Genomic DNA, 20,681 nt, shown 5'->3' on the forward strand with positions numbered 1-20,681 from the left:
CAGATTTGAAATTCTTTTGTTCTCAACTGCTACAACTTGGATCAATCTTTCAAAGAGGGGTAGGTTTGGGGTTTCTGCTGTTCTCACAGTAGAGCGGCTAGCACCAAGTGTCAATCAATAATTCAATTGGGTGACCATTCGCATCAATATAGGGTCCTCTCTGGTCTACCTCTAAGACGTCGCCAAGTGTACAGTCTTCCTCCCCTCTCAAGCACTGTAATAAGGATGAATCTAGGCCAAACTTATCAAGAGATTCCATCAGAGGCATTTGGTGCTACGTTTGATTTCCCTATGATATTATTGAAGGTTGTGGTACTCGCATTATGTGACCCTGAGCCCCCATCCCTGTTTTGTGATCTTGGCTTTGCCAGTCTGTATTTGTGCCAAATCAGTCTTTCACTGACAAAATTCCCCTCCTTGCTCTTAAATTGCAGGGTTGAGTCGACATTCATGCTTCCAATGCCCCACATTATTACAAAAATTACCAATTGTGGACTTCTTCAATGTAGCCACATCTATTACTGTCTTTGGATCTATGGGGACTCTCTACCTCTTCCTTGTTGGGGCGTGCCTCCAGCAGCCTGCATCTGTAGTCCAGTGGGGTGATTTATTTGTGAACGAGAAACATTTCCGGCATTTGTGCCAACATCATCTTCTCTTTTATTCTATTATGTCTCGAGTCAACCTTGTCAAAACAATACCTGGCATAACACAGGATTTCATTGATAGTCTTGTTCTGCTGGCAAATGCAATGCTGCTGTATCATGATGCTAATCTCTGGCCTCAATCCTGTTATGAGCTTGCGCACGAGCTGCCCTATATCTTTGGAGTCAAGGGTGTCTAATCCACTATACTGCTTGAAGGCCTGTAACACCCTTTCTTAGTAAGCATGAATAGATTCTTTGAGCTTTTGAGTCGTTCGATCAATTTTGACCCAGTCAATATCTTGTGGGGCTATTTTGGATTGTAACAATGTAATCACCTGATCATATTTTTTCATTACTATCAGAGACGGACCATGGGTCACTGGATGCCTCTCTGGTTCCTTCTTAGGCTATCTTATGGCTATCTTGCATGCAGACCACAAGTCACCAGGTACCACAATTTCAAAAAATGAATTCAAATCAATCCACAACATCTTTGAAATCTTCATAAATTGGTCAACCTGTTTATACAACTCAGCAGGCTTTTCCATCAACTTTGGAAACAACCTCCACTCCAAGGCACATGCATGTAACCCCCCACTAGGCACTTACTGTAGCGGATATGACTCTACTCCTGCTTTTGTTTCACCTGAGAATGCGGCTTTCTGATAACCTTCTTTGCACTTTTCTTCTTTGACCACCCCTTTTTTCCAATTTGTCTAACATACACCACTCTCTCATTCCTAATACCAGTTCCTGAATGTATGTTTTCAATCAAGGTACTCTCTTGTCTTCTTTCTCAAGGTCACTATAAACAAGTCTGTGATTCCCTTGCAACATCTTTGTTCAAGTCAGATCTACATCACATTTCTGAGCTAATTAATGAGCTTCTCATGTGCTTGTCTTGGTCTCCTAGTAACATATTTTACCATAAACAATAATTCATCAGGTTTGTATACCTCTATCCAGTCACTGGCTAGAATTCTACTGATTCTCTCATCTAACTCAGCTCTCATCTTTAGCACATCCACCAATTTAAACTTGACCATAGATTATTTTGGTACCCTGACTTACTTGTGAATTCTGATTCTCCTTAATATTATTGTGATCTCTAAGCCATGACTCTGAATCTGAGACATCTAAAGTGTGCTGAGTGTCAGAGGTTCCCAGTGTCACCCATCTCTCGAGGTGTGCTGCTTTGATCCCTAGTGAGTGTTCTCCACACTGTCAGGTCACAATCAGCGCTTCTCACAGGTAGGGGTCTCATAGTGTGAGAGCTATCCTGAACTAAAGAAGAGCTTGCTGTCGCTACATACAAAATACTTGAGTTCATAAGAGTCAGTGGAACAAAACCCCCACTAACATTCGCTGGTCGGCCCTGCAGTGTCACTTCAGTACCCATGAGTTGTTGTTGATTTTCATTCCCTGTTGAATTCTGGTGTTACAACTGGAATGATAGGCCAAATTGTGACCAGTACAGTAGGAGCTTCTGGTAGTCTCGAAACAGCAGTAAGGTTACACTAATCTGAACATCCTCTTGTACCCGCACCCCTATTCTTTTCTTTCTATTCACCCCTTGTGTGTATTGGATGGCTGGGAGCCTTCCAATGCCACAGTGCTCGTGTGCGTCAAATCGCTTCCGTCAGTCTGTGCACATGCTACTGAAAATCCCTCTGGTGAAGGCACCAGAAGGATTTCCTTTCACCTCCAACAGCCACTGGAGCTCAGGAAGAGCTACCGAGCTCCTGAGGCTGTTTCCTTGGTTTATCTGAAATGACGATCAGCGCACATGTAGCGCCGACGTTATTTCAGAGAAACCTAAACTTAATTGAGCCGATAGGCTCATTTCAGTTTCACTTTCTAAATGCTTGTGGGGCGGTCTCAGCTCCCTGGGCATGTAGAAAGACAGGAGGGATACTATTGGAAACGAAAGAAGCTTCCCTTTCCAATTGTACCCCTCCCTAGTGTATCCCTGCTAAGTGGGGGCGCACAATCTGTTCCGTTCGCGTAATTTGCGGATTTTGGGCAATTTCACAGTCCTTGAATCCCGCTAATTTTCCAAGAAATCCGCAATTCGCAAGCCGGCGAATTTTTTTGCTTGGTCACGCTGAAAAATACAATATCGCGCGCGTGGCGTTGAATTACCTTGATTCTGAGTTCGCCAAGTTGTTTTTCATCTCGTCTTGCGTGTGCTGCGCCATTTTGGAGCTTGCTGCGTGATTGCGCGAGAGTTTTTCGACCACGATTACGTCATCGCGGCCCGCCATCTTGCACAGCGAGAGTTTGACAACGCAAGTACGTTATAAGGGCCCGCGATCACGCATCGCAGGAGTAAACAATTGCTAACATGTCGATGCAGCGCGCAGTTGACTTCCGGCGGGAGATTTGAACAGCTCGCTTTCCCGAAATAGCAAAAATTGCAATTCTGCACAAGCAATCCACCGCAGGCAGCATAAACCTTCTGAAAATGATGATTTTGATCAGAATAACTCCTCAGATTGACATTTGGCTGCACTTTTTTGTGCAAGAAGTCCATTTTTGGGGGGTGGGAGGAAGGAAGTGGCCCAGAGTCTCCAACTACCTGTCCCTGTCCAGCAGGCTCCTCACAGTGCTTTGTCCATGTCCTGGTCACTTTTGATTTGGATCTGGAGCTGGAAGGATTACTTTTTGTGGCGGCTGCTGGATATTTGTATTTGAGGACTTTTTGGACTTTGGAGTTTGGATCACGTTTGGATTTGAGATTTTACAAGTAAGTTGGTGTTGTTTGTTTGGGGCATTGCAGTTGCTGCAACTACAATTTTAAAACTTTTTCACAACTTTAAAAAAATATATTGTTGGTAGCCACAGTATCCAGTAGGCCCAGGGTTAGTCATGGGTGCATGATACAACTGTTTCTGTGAGTTTTTTTTAACTTAAATCTCATTTATGTCATGGAATTTTAGCTCACTGTTATGTGTGGCTTTTTTATTTTTATTTTGGGGTGCCTGTAAAGCCTCACTAGCCAGTAGGTCCAGGGGTAGTGAGTGGGGCATGTACCAAGCCTTTCTGTGGGGTGTCTTGAATTTAAACATCATTGAGGGAATGGATGGCATTGGATTGTGGTGATTTTTGTGTGTTTTTCGGCTTTGTGGGTGCTGTTGGGGCCTGACCATGTGGGTAGGAGCCATTTTGAGGCCTGGTCCAGGCAGGGCCTGGCCATGTGGCTGGGGGACAAGGGGCCATTTTGAAGCCAGGCAGTGTGCTTTGTGCCATAGGCCTGCACCCAGCCTGCCCCGCTTTCACCCATTATGCCCAGGGGTAGTGAGTGGTGCATGGACCAAGGCTTTGTGTGGGGTCTCTCGAATTTAAACATCATTGAGGGCATGGATGGCATTGGATTGTGGTGATTTTTGTGTGTTTTCTGACTTTGTGGGTGCTGTTGGGGCCTAACCATGTGGGTGGGGGCCATTTTGAGGCTTGGTCCAGGCAGGGCCTGGCCATGTGGCTGGGGGACAAGGGGCCATTTTGAAGCCAGGCAGTGTGCTTTGTGACATAGGCCTGCACCCAGTCTGCCCTGCTTTCATCCATTATGCCCAGGGGTAGTGAGTGGTGCATGGACCAAGGCTTTGTGTGGGGCCTCTTGAATTTAAGCATCATTGAGGGCATGGATGGCATAGGATTGTGGCTTCCTTTGCTTTTAGGTGCACAAGAGAATCACCAGTGCCAGGTAGAAGTCCTGCAGCGGTGTGTGCAGCACAATATCACATGACGTCACGTGTGGCCTCAGACAACTCTGCAACTCGTGCACCTGCGGCCTGCTGTTCTGAGATCTGAAGAAGATGGGCCCAAAGAAAGGTGGCCGTAGCTCCTCTACAAAGAAAGTTGCCAGTACCACTGCTAGTAAAAAGGAGCAGAAGAAGCAAGTGGTGCCACTTACCAAGGAGACTGGTGAGCCCACAGACACTTTTTTCGTGAAAAAAAAACAATGCCTGCAGCAGCGGGGTCCGCCGGGGACCAAGCTGGGAGCAGCACCTCCACTTCATTAGGCTCAGTGCCACCACGCAAGGTTAGGTCCAAACCCATGAGTGCTGCAGAGGCAGCCACTGTCATTGCTCAATCACCATCGACCAGTGATGTTGGCTCATCACAAGAAAGTAGCACCCAATCAACGCAGAGTGTAACTCAGCTGACGAGTGTTCAACAACCACAGCCTCAACAACAACCACAGGTGCAACTAGTACAAGCGCAAGTACATGCGCAAGGAGAGGCGCAAGTAGATGCGCAAGGAGAGGCACAAGTACATGCGCAAGGAGAGGCGCAAGAACATGCGCAAGGAGAGGCGCAAGGAGAGGCGCAAGGAGAGGCGCAAGTAGAGTGCACAACAGAGTCAAATTCAGCCACGCCCATCCTCCACTTCATCTTGCATTGAAACTGAAAGTAGCACCTCCACCAATAGCAGACATTTTCAGTCCCCAGTTTGGGGTTTCTTTAGTGTTCGCAAAAAGGTGGAAAACATGGTTGTTTGTTCGATTTGTAAAAGTGTAGTTAGTCGGGGCAAGCTTGGTACCAACTATGGTACCGGAGGTCAGAGAGGTCATCTCCAAAAACACCACACTATCATTTGGGAGGCGTACCTAAGGAAGATCCAGGGAGCCAAACGTACAACAAATCCAAATGTATCCATTCATATTGCATCTGATGATGATTGTGCAGGGGGGAAGTGAAGAAGTGACAGACATTTTTTCTGGTACACCCAGTACCCCTGGCAGCAGCACTGCAGTGGTTGAGCCCACACCCTCTACCTCTGCAACATGTATGAGGCACACTAGGAGTCTGGGAGAGACACCAATGCGAAATAGTACATCAATGAGCCTTATTGGTTTCAAGTCTGCATCATCATCATCATCACGTAAAACGGTCCAGCCCACCATTAGAAGCATGTTTTGGTCGGAGGCGCCATTTGAACGCAACCACCCAACGGCACGTCTGTATAACGCAAAGCTGGCTAAAATGCTAGCGATGGACCTTCCCCCTTTTTCTTTCGTGGAAGGGGTGGGTTTTCTAGAATTTGTGGCAACAGTCTGCCCTAAATGGAAGGTTCCTAGCCGGTCCTATTTTGCCAGAGTTGCTGTTCCAGCACTACATCAAGATGTGCTGGAGGTGATTGGCGCAGCTATTCAGAAGAGTGCTGTTAACACTATCCACCTGACAACAAACATGTGGACCAGTTGCCAAGCCCTTGATTACATGTGCATCACTGCACACTGGGTCTCTTTTGCAGGGGTTAAAGACAAATTAAAAGCAGGTGTTGACACGGACACAGTTTTTCAAGCTACTCGGAAACATGCTACAGTAGCCATGTTTGCCATGGAGAAATCTCATACTGCACCTAACCTTTTGGAGGAGTTTGATAGGAAGGTCTATGAATGGCTGCATCCAAAAAATCGCATGATTGGTTATGTTTCCACGGATAATGGCAGTAATATAGTTAAGGCCATGCAGCAAGGTGACTATTTCAGAGTGCCGTGTTTGGCGCACAGTATTAACATTGTTGTGCAAGATTTCTTGAAAAAAGAAACCACAGTCAGCAAGTTACTGACCACCTGCCGAAGAATCTGCACACATTTCAGCCATTCTTTTAAGGCCCGGAAGAAGCTGAGGAGCATGCAACATGAACGTAGACTGCCAGTCAAAGGACTCATCCAGGAGGTGGCAACACGTTGGAACTCAACCTTTTACTTGCTTGAGCGTCTGTCTGAGCAGTGGGGGTTAATCAATGAGTATGTCTATGAACTGGGTTCTAGTATGAAAGACATGAGGCTAGAGTTGGAGGATTGGAAGCTAGTTGCAAGCCTGACAGACATGCTTCGTCCTTTTGAGGTCTTCACGCGTGAAGTCAGCAGGGAGGACTGTTCTTTGGGCAAAGCTATCCCATTGTTGCGCATGCTAGAGCACCAACTGAAGGCGATGTCTTAAACGTTCAGAGGTGATGCTGAAAAGCAAGACGCATACCAGTTGACGGAGAGGTTATTAAGACGCCTAGTTGACAATGAAAGGCTTAAAAAAATACATACAGAACAACATTAGATTTGTGCCACTATTCTGGATCCACGGTACAAAAAGGCCATGGCCAGCAAAGCATTCATTCCTTTTAATGAAGCAGATGTTTAAAAGTACAAATATTGGCTAGCTCTGTCAGTACTCGGTTAAAAAAAGAGCTGCAGAAAATTGAAGGAGCCGGGAGAAGTACTACTGAATCAGCAGGCCATCCGGCGTCAAGTTCCACTTATGAATCTGTGGCCGAAGGGAGTCACTTTCCCTCACAGCCGTTAACGACACCAGCAACCGTATCATCATCCTCACTTGCACCAGGCCCAGCCATAATATTGTCGGAAGCGGATAGCCTAACTCATCAAGGGTTTGCTTGTTCCAGTGATGCAAAGGCCACAGATGGTACGCAAAGTGGAGCAACCCTGGAGAACCTTGAGTCGATGGTGCAGACCTATCTGGATGACCCAACAGAGGTCTTTGTTAATCAGAACCCATTGCTGTATTGGTATCGGAAAAGGCCTCTATGGCGACTGATCACCAACCTGGCTCTAAATTATTTGTCTTGCCCACTCGCAAGTGTGTCTTCTGAATGTGTTTTCAGTGCTGCTGGTACCATTGTAACTTCAAAAAGGACCTGCCTCTCGCCCAAAAATGTGGAGAGGTTAACACTGATCAAGATGAATCAGCACTTCATACCACCAGATTACAAAATACGTGAATGCACGCAGGAAGAAGAGGACACCGACTTAGGTGACGGAAGTTCTTCTCTGTTAGCTGACCTACTCCCGTCTCAATTCATAGAGTTTGAGGACGAGCTCTACTTTCCTGACACCAAGGCCTGAAAATATCTTCCTTTTTTTCGTCCTTATTCACTTTTATTCCTGTGTGTCTTTCTTTGTTTTGCTACTTTTACCACAACAAAACTCTAATCACCTAATCACAACAAGTCCATCAGCAGCACTGTCTTCATCTTATTTCCTTATTGATTTGAAGGTGCCACAGTCTGCATTCCTGAGGTTCAAAAGTTCACAACTCAATCATGCTCCTCTATCCCCCTCCTCCAGACTGCCCCTATCCATTTCCCTCAAGGCAGATGGCTGGATTACGCAGAATAAAGAAACTTTGTCTTCGTAGACTAGTGCCCTCAAGTGGGACTTGAATTACGGACTACATGCTTGCTGATTGCTGACAGTTACTTCTGAAATTGACAGGAGAGGCTGCCCTGTGGGCCCTCACTTTCAGAAGAAGATGTGGACCAAAAGTGGAACAGGTAAGGAATAATGAGAAGTAGTGTAGTATAGTTCCAATTTTCCCTATAGGCCCTGCGCATTGGAATAACATAAACAGCAGTGTAGGCGTAGGACTAAGGTCTTCTAGGTCTCTACTGACTATGTTAAACTTAATTTAGGTTTGCGCCAGCTAGCTCAGAGGTCACTGGAAACTTTCTTGACTGAATAGGAAGTGATCAGCTTCCCTGGCTCAGACAAGAAGGGATTCAGCTTCCGACAACAGCATAAACATGACAACTTTGCTCTTCAGAATAAGAGTCAATCTCTAGAGTCGTGTGAAACAATAGACAGCTATTTCACTCAGTCAGTTGTGCAGATTTATTTTCACAAGGGTGCAGAGAATAGAGAGACGGGCGTTTTCAATAAAAGATATTATTTATTGAGCAGTCTTCTTTCTCATGCAAGAGAAATGAATTGCCACAATTCCAAGACTTGTTATAATGTAAAGTGCGTACAGTAAAAGGAGTATCACGAAGTAATACTGTAAAAGCATTGATATGGTTTCTTAGCCATAAGATAGTTAAGATGAATAAAATATATACAATATATATACATTCATATATACATTAGCTAAAGAGCTCAACTGGTGCTTCTAACTATGCCTACCCCGGTGTACCTGACCTAAGCCTAATACATGGGAGGGAGTAAGTAAGTAGCAGTTTAAGTTAAGTTGGTTTTGCCAAGAGTCTGACTCAAGAATTCTCTCTAAGGTTATAGTCAGCACCGTACCTCTGGAATAGAATGTAGGAGGTCTGGTATCTCCTTCTCAGGACCCGATATCCCAGTCACCCACAAGGGTAGGCTGGAAACGCCGGAGCTGGATTTTCTCGGCAGGAGAAAATACAGCGTCTTTCTCAGCGCGTCAAAGAGGAGAAGAGGCAGCTTCCGTGGGCTTCTCGCGTCTGCTGGGCTCTCTGCAAGGGGACAGCTGCTCTTCTCCAGTATTCACCACCACCGTGTGTTTGCTTAAGGCAACGTTGGTATATTTATACCTGAAAGGTGCAGAGTTTGACGTAAGTTTTGGACATAAGACGTCAATAAAGATGTCACTAAGAACTGGTCGTTCTTACAGTGCTCGCAGGAGTTCTATTACAAATCAAAACAAAGCAAGTGGGGCTTTCCCAGGTTGCTGGTGGTTTGGTGTGTCGTAAGAACTCGGTGTGCTCTCTAGGAATCTAAGGAAGTGGCTTCTGCTGTGTCATGGACTGCAGAGGCGATTTACTGAAAATATGGCTCTGATTATTATGCCATTATAGGGATATGTATTGATTATAGCCGTATAGGGGCATAAGATCATAATATTGATCGAGTTCCTAGATAAAACACATCACCCACTCCACGGTTTTATGTCCATCAATTACTAAAAACGTAAGCAATAAAGATGCATGTGTATTCCAACCCACCTCAAAAAACATTTTTTTGCATTTGAAATGGTGTATACGAAATACATGAAAATGATAATAGGTACTGTACGCTATCAAGCAGTAATAATCATTCAGAAAACTAGCATATATATATATCAACTGAACGATTTGCGAAAAATTACACATGAAATGTCTCTTAATACAGAAAAGAAGGGCGAGACTATTTCATCACATAGAAATACAGTTGCTGTAAAATGTGCTAGAGGCTGAGGTCATATTTCGTCTCTAGATGAACTAAAAATAGAAGCTCTGTTCTTTATGAATAGTTCTACTTTAAGCAAAGTACTTGTGCCAGAAAAAAGGTAAATATTTTGGAATTTGGAAAAAATAATTTCATGATCAAGGGGGAAAAAAAAAAGTTCCAAACGTTTTTCAGTAGCTCTTGTTTATCAAAGCTGAAGGCCAAATTCAGAGTTCATGGGAACGCTGTGTGCCGGATTGTTTTCCAAAAGTTATTGTTTCTGTTCAGGGGAGAACATCATTTCAGACAGACTCGCAAAAAATTGGTCTACATATTCAGGTGACAGTTCGACCAAGTTTGATAATGCTGTAATCTGGCAGTTGTGAGAATGATTGCTATCATCGATGTCAGGATCAGCAATGCTCACAGAGGGTCGTACCTGGGTGATGTTGCTTTCATCTCTTGCTTCACTGCCACCACCTAATCGTAGCACAGGAGTCTCAACGAATGCCGTCATCAGGATTGGTAACCGCTGGGGACAACACGATGCATGAGCCGTTACAGGACTTAGCAAAGTATCGATATCCATTGGTACTGCTGATTGTAGTGCAAGACAGGTGTCTAACACGCATTCCTCTCCGCATAGCATACATTGAAGCACAGGTAAGATGCAGGTCTGCCATATAGGTCTGAATGAAAGAAACCAGGTCATATTCAGATCTCTTAGCCGGGCTAATCCAAGGACTTTAGTTATGAGGTCCCGATAGCGCATTGCTAGGAGCATTTCTTCCATTATTGCCGGAGTCATGTCTGCGTTTTGGCTTGCCATATCGGAGCAGAAGGGTCAAAAATAAAATCCCTACAACGAGTCCCAAAAGTAGTGGTAGGCCGCCAAAGACCGAATGGACAAAATTGGGAATGATGCCCAGGACTGCTTCGAAGGGTGTTAACAGTCCCGAAAAAATTGTCTTAAATACATTCGAGATACCAACGGCATCTGACATATTTAGGATTTGGCTTAACATTTCTATGAAATGCACGGGGCAATTTGTTGATAAAAGTGTATGTATCTCTGCCGTTGTCCATGCAACTTGGAGATCATACGTCTCTTTTGATGACATGATGGGCACTGTTGTCTGTAAAAGCACAGACTTCATTCTGCTTAAAGTATCAATTCGTATAGAAGAGATATTCAAAGGAGGCCAAATCGGAGCCTCTGAGTCTCCAGGGCCATTTGGATACAATGCTTGCATACAGCAAGTGACCATGGAACTCACGCTTAAGAGATATTCTTTCCCTGGCACCAGGCCACAACAGCTGTGGTCCGTTATTAGAATGTAACTCCCGTTATAAAGTTGTCTAAAGAAAGGCTCTATCTGTGTTGCAGGTGTGACGTGCTGGTGGCATGAAAGGTTGTTTGAAGTCCCTTCACAGGCCCCATGTAAATTAATACCCTGGCACAAAAGTATACCGCTTAGTGAATGTTTGCAATTTTCACCACTAAGAAATACATTTTTGTCCTTGTCACTATAACATGTGTGCGTATAAGGTAATTTCCATGATGACTTAATGTAACTTTTACCCAACTTTTCATATTGGTCATTTTTAACCCCTGTATTTTGTTCAGGAATCTATCTTGACAGTTATTTGTGTCTGTTGACCAGATTTACCACTTTTTCCACTCAGGATGTGTTCTGTTTTGGTGTAAAATTTGGGATACGTCTATCTCAATATCTGTGGTTGCATTATCAGGTATTGGCTTTGGAATACACGGTTTGTTAAGGTCTTTAATCTTGGCTAGGCCAAGACAGGTTGTTTGTTGAATTGTGTCATTGAAAAACATTATTTGTTCTGGGATCATGCAAGCTCGAAATAATGCTTCTAGGCCTTGTACCTGCCAATCTTTTGTACCCCAGATGGTTTTTGTTTCAATGTTATTTTTCCAGAAGTCAAAACCAAATGTAATCATTTTTTCATAAAAAGCTTCTGAATATATCAATTTAGTGTTTGTCAGCATGGTTTTTGTCCCTGTTTTATCTAACAGCTTGTAATAAAATGTTTCAGCATCACTTATGTTAAACCCTGAGAAGTATTGGAATTTCTCATAGAATGTTTTTGAACTGCTTTTAGGCGGTGTAGCACAATGTTCCCATTGGTTATATTTAAAAACATTTCTAGGTTGAGCAGATTTATGCAAATAATGGTCTGCGTAATGGGTAAAACAATACATCTGTTCATAATTCGATGAACCTTGCAAGTAATCATGATCTGTACATTTTGCTGACAAAACTAAATCCGACATCATTATATTATTCATGCTTTCAAAGTCCCAATCATCAGAGAATGTACTTTATTTTACAAAGTCAACTCAATGAAACCTTTAATTGGTGTGGATATTTCAACAGCTCGACCGGGCCATATATTTCATGATCCGTTTTGTCCCAAACTACCCCACCGGGTATTGGAATGGCAGTGACATTCACTGATGATAATTCTCTTTTCTCGATGTGAGATGACTTGTGTGGCTTCAGAACTAAGTTGATGTTCTGACTTTCTGTGTCCATTGTACTGTAATAAATCTTCCTAAAATCAGAATTAGGGTTAGACAAAGAAGGAGTATAAGTATGCTTAGTACAATCCAAAAATTCAATTAGTGTGGCATCCAGATACGCCTCTTTGAGTTGATGACAGAGTTCTGTTGCTTTGTCTTTAAAAAGTTTTTTGTTTTTGGCATTTCTTCTGGTTCACTTGGATCTTCAGAAAAGTTATTGAAATGATAAAGTAGCCAGATGCAGTTCTGTCAATTGTTGGGATTGTTTTTCCAATTTGTCTTTCATCAGGACATTCAGATGCTACATCGTTGTAGATCGGTGTTTCTTGACGAACTGTTTCAATTTGAGTTTCAACAGGCACAAGTTCCATGGCATTGTTGCATAGTCCATTTTTATTCACTGTAGGTTTATCAAATGTGATTAGTCTTTCAGTTTGAACCTCTTGGATTGTAGCAAATTTGGGTATTCTTCTTTTTCTTGGGAGTCCACTTGGCCTACTATTTATTATTGGCCACATGATTGTGGTTTCACCAGGTCGATGGATACAACTCGGTTCTCCTTTTTACCAGCAAGGGGCGGTAGTACAACTGATCTTTTTCCGTTGATGGCTAAGACCGGTACTGCTTTTCTGTAAGAAGGTCCAAATTCCTTCTTCAACGCGATCTTTTCTCTGACCAGATCCCCAATCTTTGGAATCCAGACAGGTCTTGCTGGGACAGGTGGTGTGTCTTCAGTGGTTGTGTGCTGTTGCTTTAACTTTACGTTGCTCAGGGCTTTTCTTGTTTCATTTAAGTCCTGTAAAACAGCCAAACGATCTTTGATATCAAAGAATTTTTTCTTATCTTCTACCACTGAAGCGCGACTATCTAGATCCTGAACATACATTCTAGTTCCGAACAATAGTTCGTACGGGCTGTAACCTTTTAGAGAATTTCTTGGCAAGTTATAAGGACTACATTGGACACTTGTTAAATGCTGGACCCACCAATCACCCGAACCTAATACCTTTGCCGTTATAGATTGCTTTATGTCTTGGTTTTTTCTTTCCACTACCCCGTTTCCCTCAGGATGGAAGGGACAAGAGAACCGCAACCCAATGCCCATGCTGGTCATGGCCTCCTTTTAAGCTCAAGAGCTAAAAGCAAGACCCTGGTCAGAATGAAGCATGGCAATTGCGTATGTGCCGATAAAGACTCGCAAATCTTTTATAACAGTTCTGGCGTCAGCCGAGCGCTGGGGCCACATTCTTAAGTGAATATAGTCTTAAAAAGAAATTAATAGGACGCTGGATTTCATGGCCATGGCATTTCTCCGGTTGATTCACTGCTGCGATCTCTGCTGCAGTCTTTACAGCTCTTTACAAATTTGTAATGTTGCAGGCTCATTCCTGGCCACCAGTACTGTGATTGTAATTCTTTCAGAGATTCCTTCATCTGTTTGTGCCTAGGACCCAATCCCATGTGTGCGTCTGCTATTAGAAAGATTCTCCGATTCGTGTTTGGAATTACCCTATCCCCCACTCCAGGGATTCGAGCAAAAGGAACGGAGTTTGCGTCAATTATGTATGTATAATTGAGTGGATAGTTCACGGGTAGTGCTGCACAGTTGTCTTTTAAAGACGTTTTTACCGCCAGCAGCGTTTCCCCGTGTATGTATTTTTCTGAACGCTTTTTTGTGGCTACGGAAGCCGGTTTACTTGCTTCCGCTGTGGCTGTATTAGCCAATGAATTTCCTGCAACGTGAACGCCATCACGTTGATGACTCTGTGCGTATGTCACGTGAGTCTTTTGTAGTTCTTTCTCTAAAAGAACTATTTGTTCCCAAAGCATTTTATGCTTGATTGTAGCACCTGTGTCATCTTTGTAACCGTTTCGAACCCATTTCTGCAAATCGTTATTGTAAGATTTGACGCAGAAATGCGAATCGCACACTATTAGTGTCGGGAATTCACGATCCGCATTTTCCAGCGCCATTTTTAAAGATCTGATTTTAGCTCGCTGAGCCGAACACTTTCTCAATGATTCAGTTTTTGTTACTTTTGGCCTGAATTTACCACAAAGCCAGCGACCTTTAACAATCGCTCAGGCTGCATTGTAGGATTTATCATCTACATTGTAGTGTTGTACAAATCTGTCTGTATAGATTATACAAGAGTACTGTTGGAGAGGCAGAATATTGAATGGCAGAGGATTTTCTTCTTCATGTCTCAAATCATTCAGTTTTTTCATGTCCGGGACAAAATAGTATGTCACGTCTTCTGCTGCAAGATAATTTTCCCACTGTATCCATTTAGGATCTAATGCCAATGTTTTCAGATTGACTGGGCTGAATAGCGATTCAAAGGCTGATTCTGCTGTAAAAACAGTTATCCTTTTGCCTTAGGCTAGGGCTCTTTCTCTTGCTACAGCCGTCTGAACTGCCTTGATAGTATTTTCTGTAAGACGGAATGTTTTTTCTGCTTGTGTATACAAGTGTGATTTGTATGCTATTGGTACCGTTTCTCCCTCATTAGAGGTCAGATACGTGAATCCGCATCTTCCTGGGATGTCTCGGATTACAAGAAAACGTGTATTGTCACGTGTGTCTAAATTTGTTTTAGCTAACATGTCTGTTTGCAGTGATCTCAAAATTTCCGTGTGTTTTTGAGTCCAGTTGATTGGTTTAAAATCAGGTTTTATTAATTCGTAGAGAGGTTTAACCCTCTCTGCATAGTTTAGAATGTAAGTTCTTTTGAAATTCTAGAATCGATTGTAAGTTTTTCAGCGTTTTTGGTGCTTGGAGCATAGCGCACTCCTCTAAGAAGTTGTCTGCTAGGCTTTTGCCTTCACTTGATAATTCGTATCCTAAAAATAGGACAGTTAGATGGGCAATTCGTGACTTTTTAAAGTTGAATTTGTAACCCTCTGCTGCAAACCCAAGTATTATGGTGTTTACTCTTTTCAAGTGAGTATCCAAGTCGTCGTCTGTGAGATAGATGTCATCGACATAAGATAATGCCTCATCATCATACATTTGTAGTAACTCTGTTACTCTGGCTGAGAATAATCCTGGGCTGTTCTTGAATCCCTGTGGGAGTCGACAGAAATTTTTCTGTGTACCCATTATTGAGAAAGCTGTCAAATACCTGCTTTCGGGTGCAATGTTTTGACAAAAGAATCCATTAGAAATGTCTAATGTTGTTTTGTATTTTTTGCGAACTATGTTATTCATTAGTGCTGCACTGTGTGAGTTTTGTACCGCAAATGTTTTGCAACACGAGTTAAGGTGTCTGTAGTCCAAGACTAGACAATACAAATTGTCTGGTTTGGAGACAGGAAACAAAGGATTGTTCATTTGAGAGGTGCATGTTTCAATCACCCCTTGGTATTCAAGTTGATCTAAAATCTCCCTGACCTGTTTTTTAGCTTCTTGCTTAATTGGGTACTGCCTTTGTGCAGTTGGTTGACATTTTAACTGGATTTTGTGAGGAGGAGAGTCCTCATCCCATCCTACATGATTCTTATAAAGTGCAGGTGCTTGAGCTACTGCCCATTTTCTTGCATATATGTATTTAGTATGTATTGGAATATGATTTGAGAAGGCAGGCATAATCATTTATTCACCATGCGAGCACTCCCTGACAAACTCTGGTGGCCAGTCTTTTTCTGCTAACAGGATGTCATAGCCTTTTGAGAGGTTATCCCAAAACAGACCCCTTATTTTCCTAGTCTTACCTCCCTCTATACGCAGTGTTATTTCATATATCTCTTGAGGTTCGCTTACGCTGGTATCTGCATATTCCACTTGAATGTATTCATTCGTGTCCACTGTCTCCAGATGATTCATCAGGATCTTGCGAGCTATGCTGATTTCTGCTGCACTGTCTAGCATTGTCTGTGCCCACTCTCCGTTTTTCAGCTGTGTCCTCAGTATTCTCGGCATGTTCGATCACTCTAATACTGGCTACCTTCTTTCTTGGAAATTGTAATTTTTTACTTTGAGCAGATTCCTTGTCTTTGGACTTGGTGTGCTCTTCCCTTGGTTCTGATCGTCCTCTTCTTTCCGATTTCTGCTAAAAAGATCGAGAGGGACGTGTATCAACACTTTGATATCTATCAGGTTTTCTCAAATTATCCCTATTTCTAAGGTTGGATCTTTTCTCAGAGGGCTCCCTTTGGGGAGACGGGTGTTCTCGGTTCGGAGTTCTTTCCCTCCGCCGAGGAGACCTTCCTCTGGACTGGAAAACTTTTTCCTTGGGAGTGGATTGTTTATTTCCATCCCAGTTTTTCTTTTGAGTATTTTGATTATTTTTAATAAATAATTTTTCAGGATTTTCAAGTAGTTGGGGTTTCACTGGTTTCCCACCCAAACTATCTCTACCTAGTTCCTCATAGCATTTTTCTATGATTCTGGCAAGTTCAATTGGTTGATCTGTTATATCTGTTTCTTTCAATTTCTGGCGATCGCCACAGATGCTGCTTCTCCTTTTATGTTGGCTAGTAATATAGCCGAGACCTGCTTAAAGTCTTTCAGTAATTTCATACCAAGAGTTAAAGCAGGTTCCGGACCGTATTCATTCTGAATTTGTTTTAGCACATCAGGAATTACCGCCATAGACGGAACACTATGTGTTTTTGTGTAAATGGAAGCAAAGACCGTACCCCAAGTGTCACAGTCCTCCACATGTGGTGCGACCCCCATTGAAAGGCAGATAGTCAGAATTCTGTGTTTCTCAATAGGGGTAGTATTCGGGAATACTGCCTCTATTTGAGTTATTTTCTGTGCTAGCCAGAATGGAATTTGTTCCCGTTTTGCAGGTGTTTTCCCAAGACATGATTGTATATTCTGTGGTGTAATTTTATTTGTGTTCCCCTGATGAGAGGTCAGCTGTGGAATATTAACAGCTGTTTGGACTGTTGCAGTCCGCATTACATATTGGACTAACTGTCTATGTATTTTAATTAATATTTTTAGCTGTGCTAAAAGCTCTTCTCTCAACATTTTATCAATGTCTGGATGTGGTGTGTAGCTGGCTAGAACCGGCCACGTTGCTCCTGGTCTACCTAGTGGACCGAGCCTGGTAATGTGATCATTATGTTTTAGGGCGCCTTTAAACCAGAGCAGGTGCTCTTGGTATTTTTTTAATTTTTTTTTAAAAACCTTTATTGCACCTTTAAGTTTACACAGCTGTAGGCCTACAACCCGTGGGGCTGGCCGCCATCACAATCTTGCAGTCACAATGCAGTAATATAAAACTGGAGTCCGAATGTTACTCTTTTACAATCCTTATTACTACATAAAATTAAAAGGTAGTGTATAATCATTATTCTGCTGATCAGTACAGGTTTTTGGTTTTCTGTTTTTTACAAAAACAACAACAAAACAAAAGAAGCCTGAGGAATCACAATGCGGTCATTCATTTTTGGTCATTGGTCACATTCTGAAATTACACGGATCTGGCAGTCTGCGAATTAAATATCGTGAGACGGACTCGAGACACTAAGTAGCTGGGAAGTGATAGTAAATTGAGACTATTGGTTGGGCAGAGTGACATTGCTCGCAAAACAGGACACTCCCTATTTTCATATTTATAATTATTAATTTGTGCAACGTCATCGTCCTGATGATGGTCCCACGGATCGTCTAGACCAACGAGGGACCGAAACGTCGACATTTAACACCGTTTTGCGCATTCATCTGATTTATGAGTTGATGTACTAGATGAAATAATCTGATGAACTGTCATCTGTAATGGTGATCTAATTATCCATTATCTCAGCAAAAGGTGTTTGACATTGCTGCTAATGAGAATCTGAATTATCAGCTTTGTGATGGTTGCCAAAGATTGTGTATCGAATCAAAAAAATTTTATGAAAATAAAAATAAATATATAATGTTTTGATACATTGGGGTATTTGATTTATTTCAGGTACCTTCTCCTACTTGTCTAGTGATGTTCACGATTGTGACGCAATTTTCAAAACTACAAGATAGTTAAAATAATTCCTTTAGGGACATTTGTATTGTGTTATTGAAAACCTCCCTGGCCACTACATCCTCCCCTCTCAATCGCCCGCAAGGGAGCCTGGTACGAGGTGCGGGACCCTTCCCCTTGCTCTTCCCGGCTCCCTTTGCCATGGTCCTGGACAGCTGAAAAAAAAAATAGGGAAAAAGTAAAGAAAAGAAAAGAGTAAAAAAAAGTAGCTTTAATGTAACCAAAAGTAGAAAAAAACACAAAATATAGATGTAGAAAAATAGAGGGATAGATAATGAGTAAAAAAGATCCAAAAAAAGTGCAAAGAAACAAAGGATTGCAAAGATTAGGGTAGGATTGAAAAAGCATGCCCAGAACCATAGCAATGACTGAAAAACAAGATGGCCGCGCCCATTGAGGACCGCGTGGGCAAGTTTGCGCGATATTTCCCCCGTGAGCACGCAAAAAATGCACGCGACCACGTAATCGCGCTCCGCGCACAACACGAGCATTCAACTAGCACCCGGAAATGGAAATACGCAACGCGAACAAGATGGCCTCGTCCAAGTACAACCGCATGGGTAACTTAGCGGTCGATGCGCTGCAAGCGTCCCACAAACACGCAAAAAGCCCCGCGAACACGCTAAAAAAAATATAGCAAATTCGCACGAATTAGCGGATTTTGCGGATCGCGAATTCGCGTACCGTGAATTTGCACATTTTGCACATACTTACCTGAAATACAAGTGAAAGGGTGGTTAGACCACTAAATGCACAGTGCATAAGAGTTTACAGCAGTCCATGTCATAAGGCCTGGCATGAGTACATAGATACTGACTGAATTATTAGAGTACTACAAGGAGATACACTGAGTGAATTAACAATTGGTTGAGTTTTACTTTAGTGAATGGATTAGTACATGGTACTGAAAGAGTCACTATGGGATTGCAAGAGCAGTCACAGGGTGTTTGCTGGAGTGTATGGATACTGACTGGGGAATTCTAGGCCTGAAACACAAGTGAAAAGGTGGTTAGACCACTGCATGCACAGTGCATAGCAGTTTAAAGCATGCTTTTAAAAAGCAGCAACATGCAGCCTACTTTTCAGACTAGAATGTTGTCAAACAGCTAATAATTTATTTTCTTTTTTCAAAACTGCATTTAGAAAAATCTCACTTCTCAAATTGCCATTTCATATACAGACACCTTCTGAGTACATCCAGACCTCCTTCAAGTTGCTTAGAGTCTGGATTGTGGGACATAGCTATATTTTCTGGAGCCAAAGGTATGCAGAAAATAGAGGCATGGACAAAGACCTAGCTTTGCAAAATGTAGACATTAAATGGATTTGGACAGAGAGGGTTAAAGTGGCACCAATTGATGCCATTGGTTAAATCCTTTTTGCATCTCCAACACCCTGACCTCATAATGGTGCACTGTGGTGGCAATGACCTAGAAACTTTGACTGGGGTAGGTCTGGAAATGCTTATGAAGGACACCTTTACAGAATTGATGTCACTTTTCCCCCAAACTGCCTTTGTCTATTCTAACATATGTCAAAGGCAGAAACGGAACTGGTCCAATCAATTTTTTCCACAGATTGAGAAAGCTAGAAAACATGTCAATAAATCTGTTTCTGCTTTACTCCGAGATTATAGGATAGGGTCCATTTACCACAACAACCTGCGTTTCAATATGGATGGCATCTATAGGAGAGATGGTGTACATTTTACATATGAGGATAACAGGTTCTTCCTCATCAACTTTAGACTCTGCATAGGTGCTTACTTGTAGATATCAAAATCTCTAAATAAATACAAGGGCTCTTTTTAGAGCCACCCAAGATCTAAACACATGAGCTTGATATATATATCTCAAAAATATATATATTTTTTTGCTTGAAGTCGCGCACCCAACGCGTCAGAGTCATGCACCCAACGCATAGAAGTTGTGCACCAAACGCGCTGGAGTCGCGCACCCTACACGTTAGGAGTCGTGCATCCAACACGTGCACACCAGGGGGCGGCACTGAGCGCCGCGCTAGATGCGCAACTCCTAATTTTATGGTAAAAAAAATAGCCCCTATCACTAATTTCTATTACCCCCGGGGGCCCCAACCCCTGGGGCTTATATAAAATGTTGGGGACTGTGAGGGAAGCCCCAAAGCCCCCACGGTCCCAGCCGGCTCCCCGCGTACTTCGGGAGCCGGCATTGCTTTTTCACATGGTGAGCTGCTAACATGCTGCAGCTCCCCCTGTGGAAAAGCAATTTGGTTTGAATTTTGAAAGAGAGAGCAGGTTTCCCTGCTCTCTCTTTTAAAATCCATACCAAGTTTTCTATGGGAGGGCGGGTGCCACAAGACTCCCTCCCTCTCATAGCAAACAGCAGTGTCCAGGGGGTGGGCAACCCGGGGCTCTGCAGGAGCCAGCCCTGGGGGGTGGTGGTCCCCAGGGCCCATAAGGGCTCCAGGAGGGGGCCACTCGGCCCCATCCCACAATACACAAAGTCCCAGGGGTGGCAGTCCCTGGGGCTTGGGGGGCCGTTAAGCCCCCATCCACATATTTTGCTGGGGGCCCACAACCATTTATTTTGTAGCCCTGGGGGTGTCA

General features: G+C 43.1%; 1 protein-coding gene across 2 annotated transcripts in view; it reads right to left on the reverse strand.

Annotated features, from left to right (window-relative positions):
• LOC147705720 (sulfotransferase 1 family member D1-like) overlaps positions 1-20,681 on the reverse strand; it is an 876,537-nt gene that overhangs the window by 308,491 nt on the left and 547,365 nt on the right. The window lies entirely within an intron of this gene.

The sequence above is a fragment of the Lissotriton vulgaris genome, chromosome 7 (assembly GCF_964263255.1).
Source record: "Lissotriton vulgaris chromosome 7, aLisVul1.2, whole genome shotgun sequence".
Lineage (NCBI taxonomy): Eukaryota > Metazoa > Chordata > Amphibia > Caudata > Salamandridae > Lissotriton > Lissotriton vulgaris.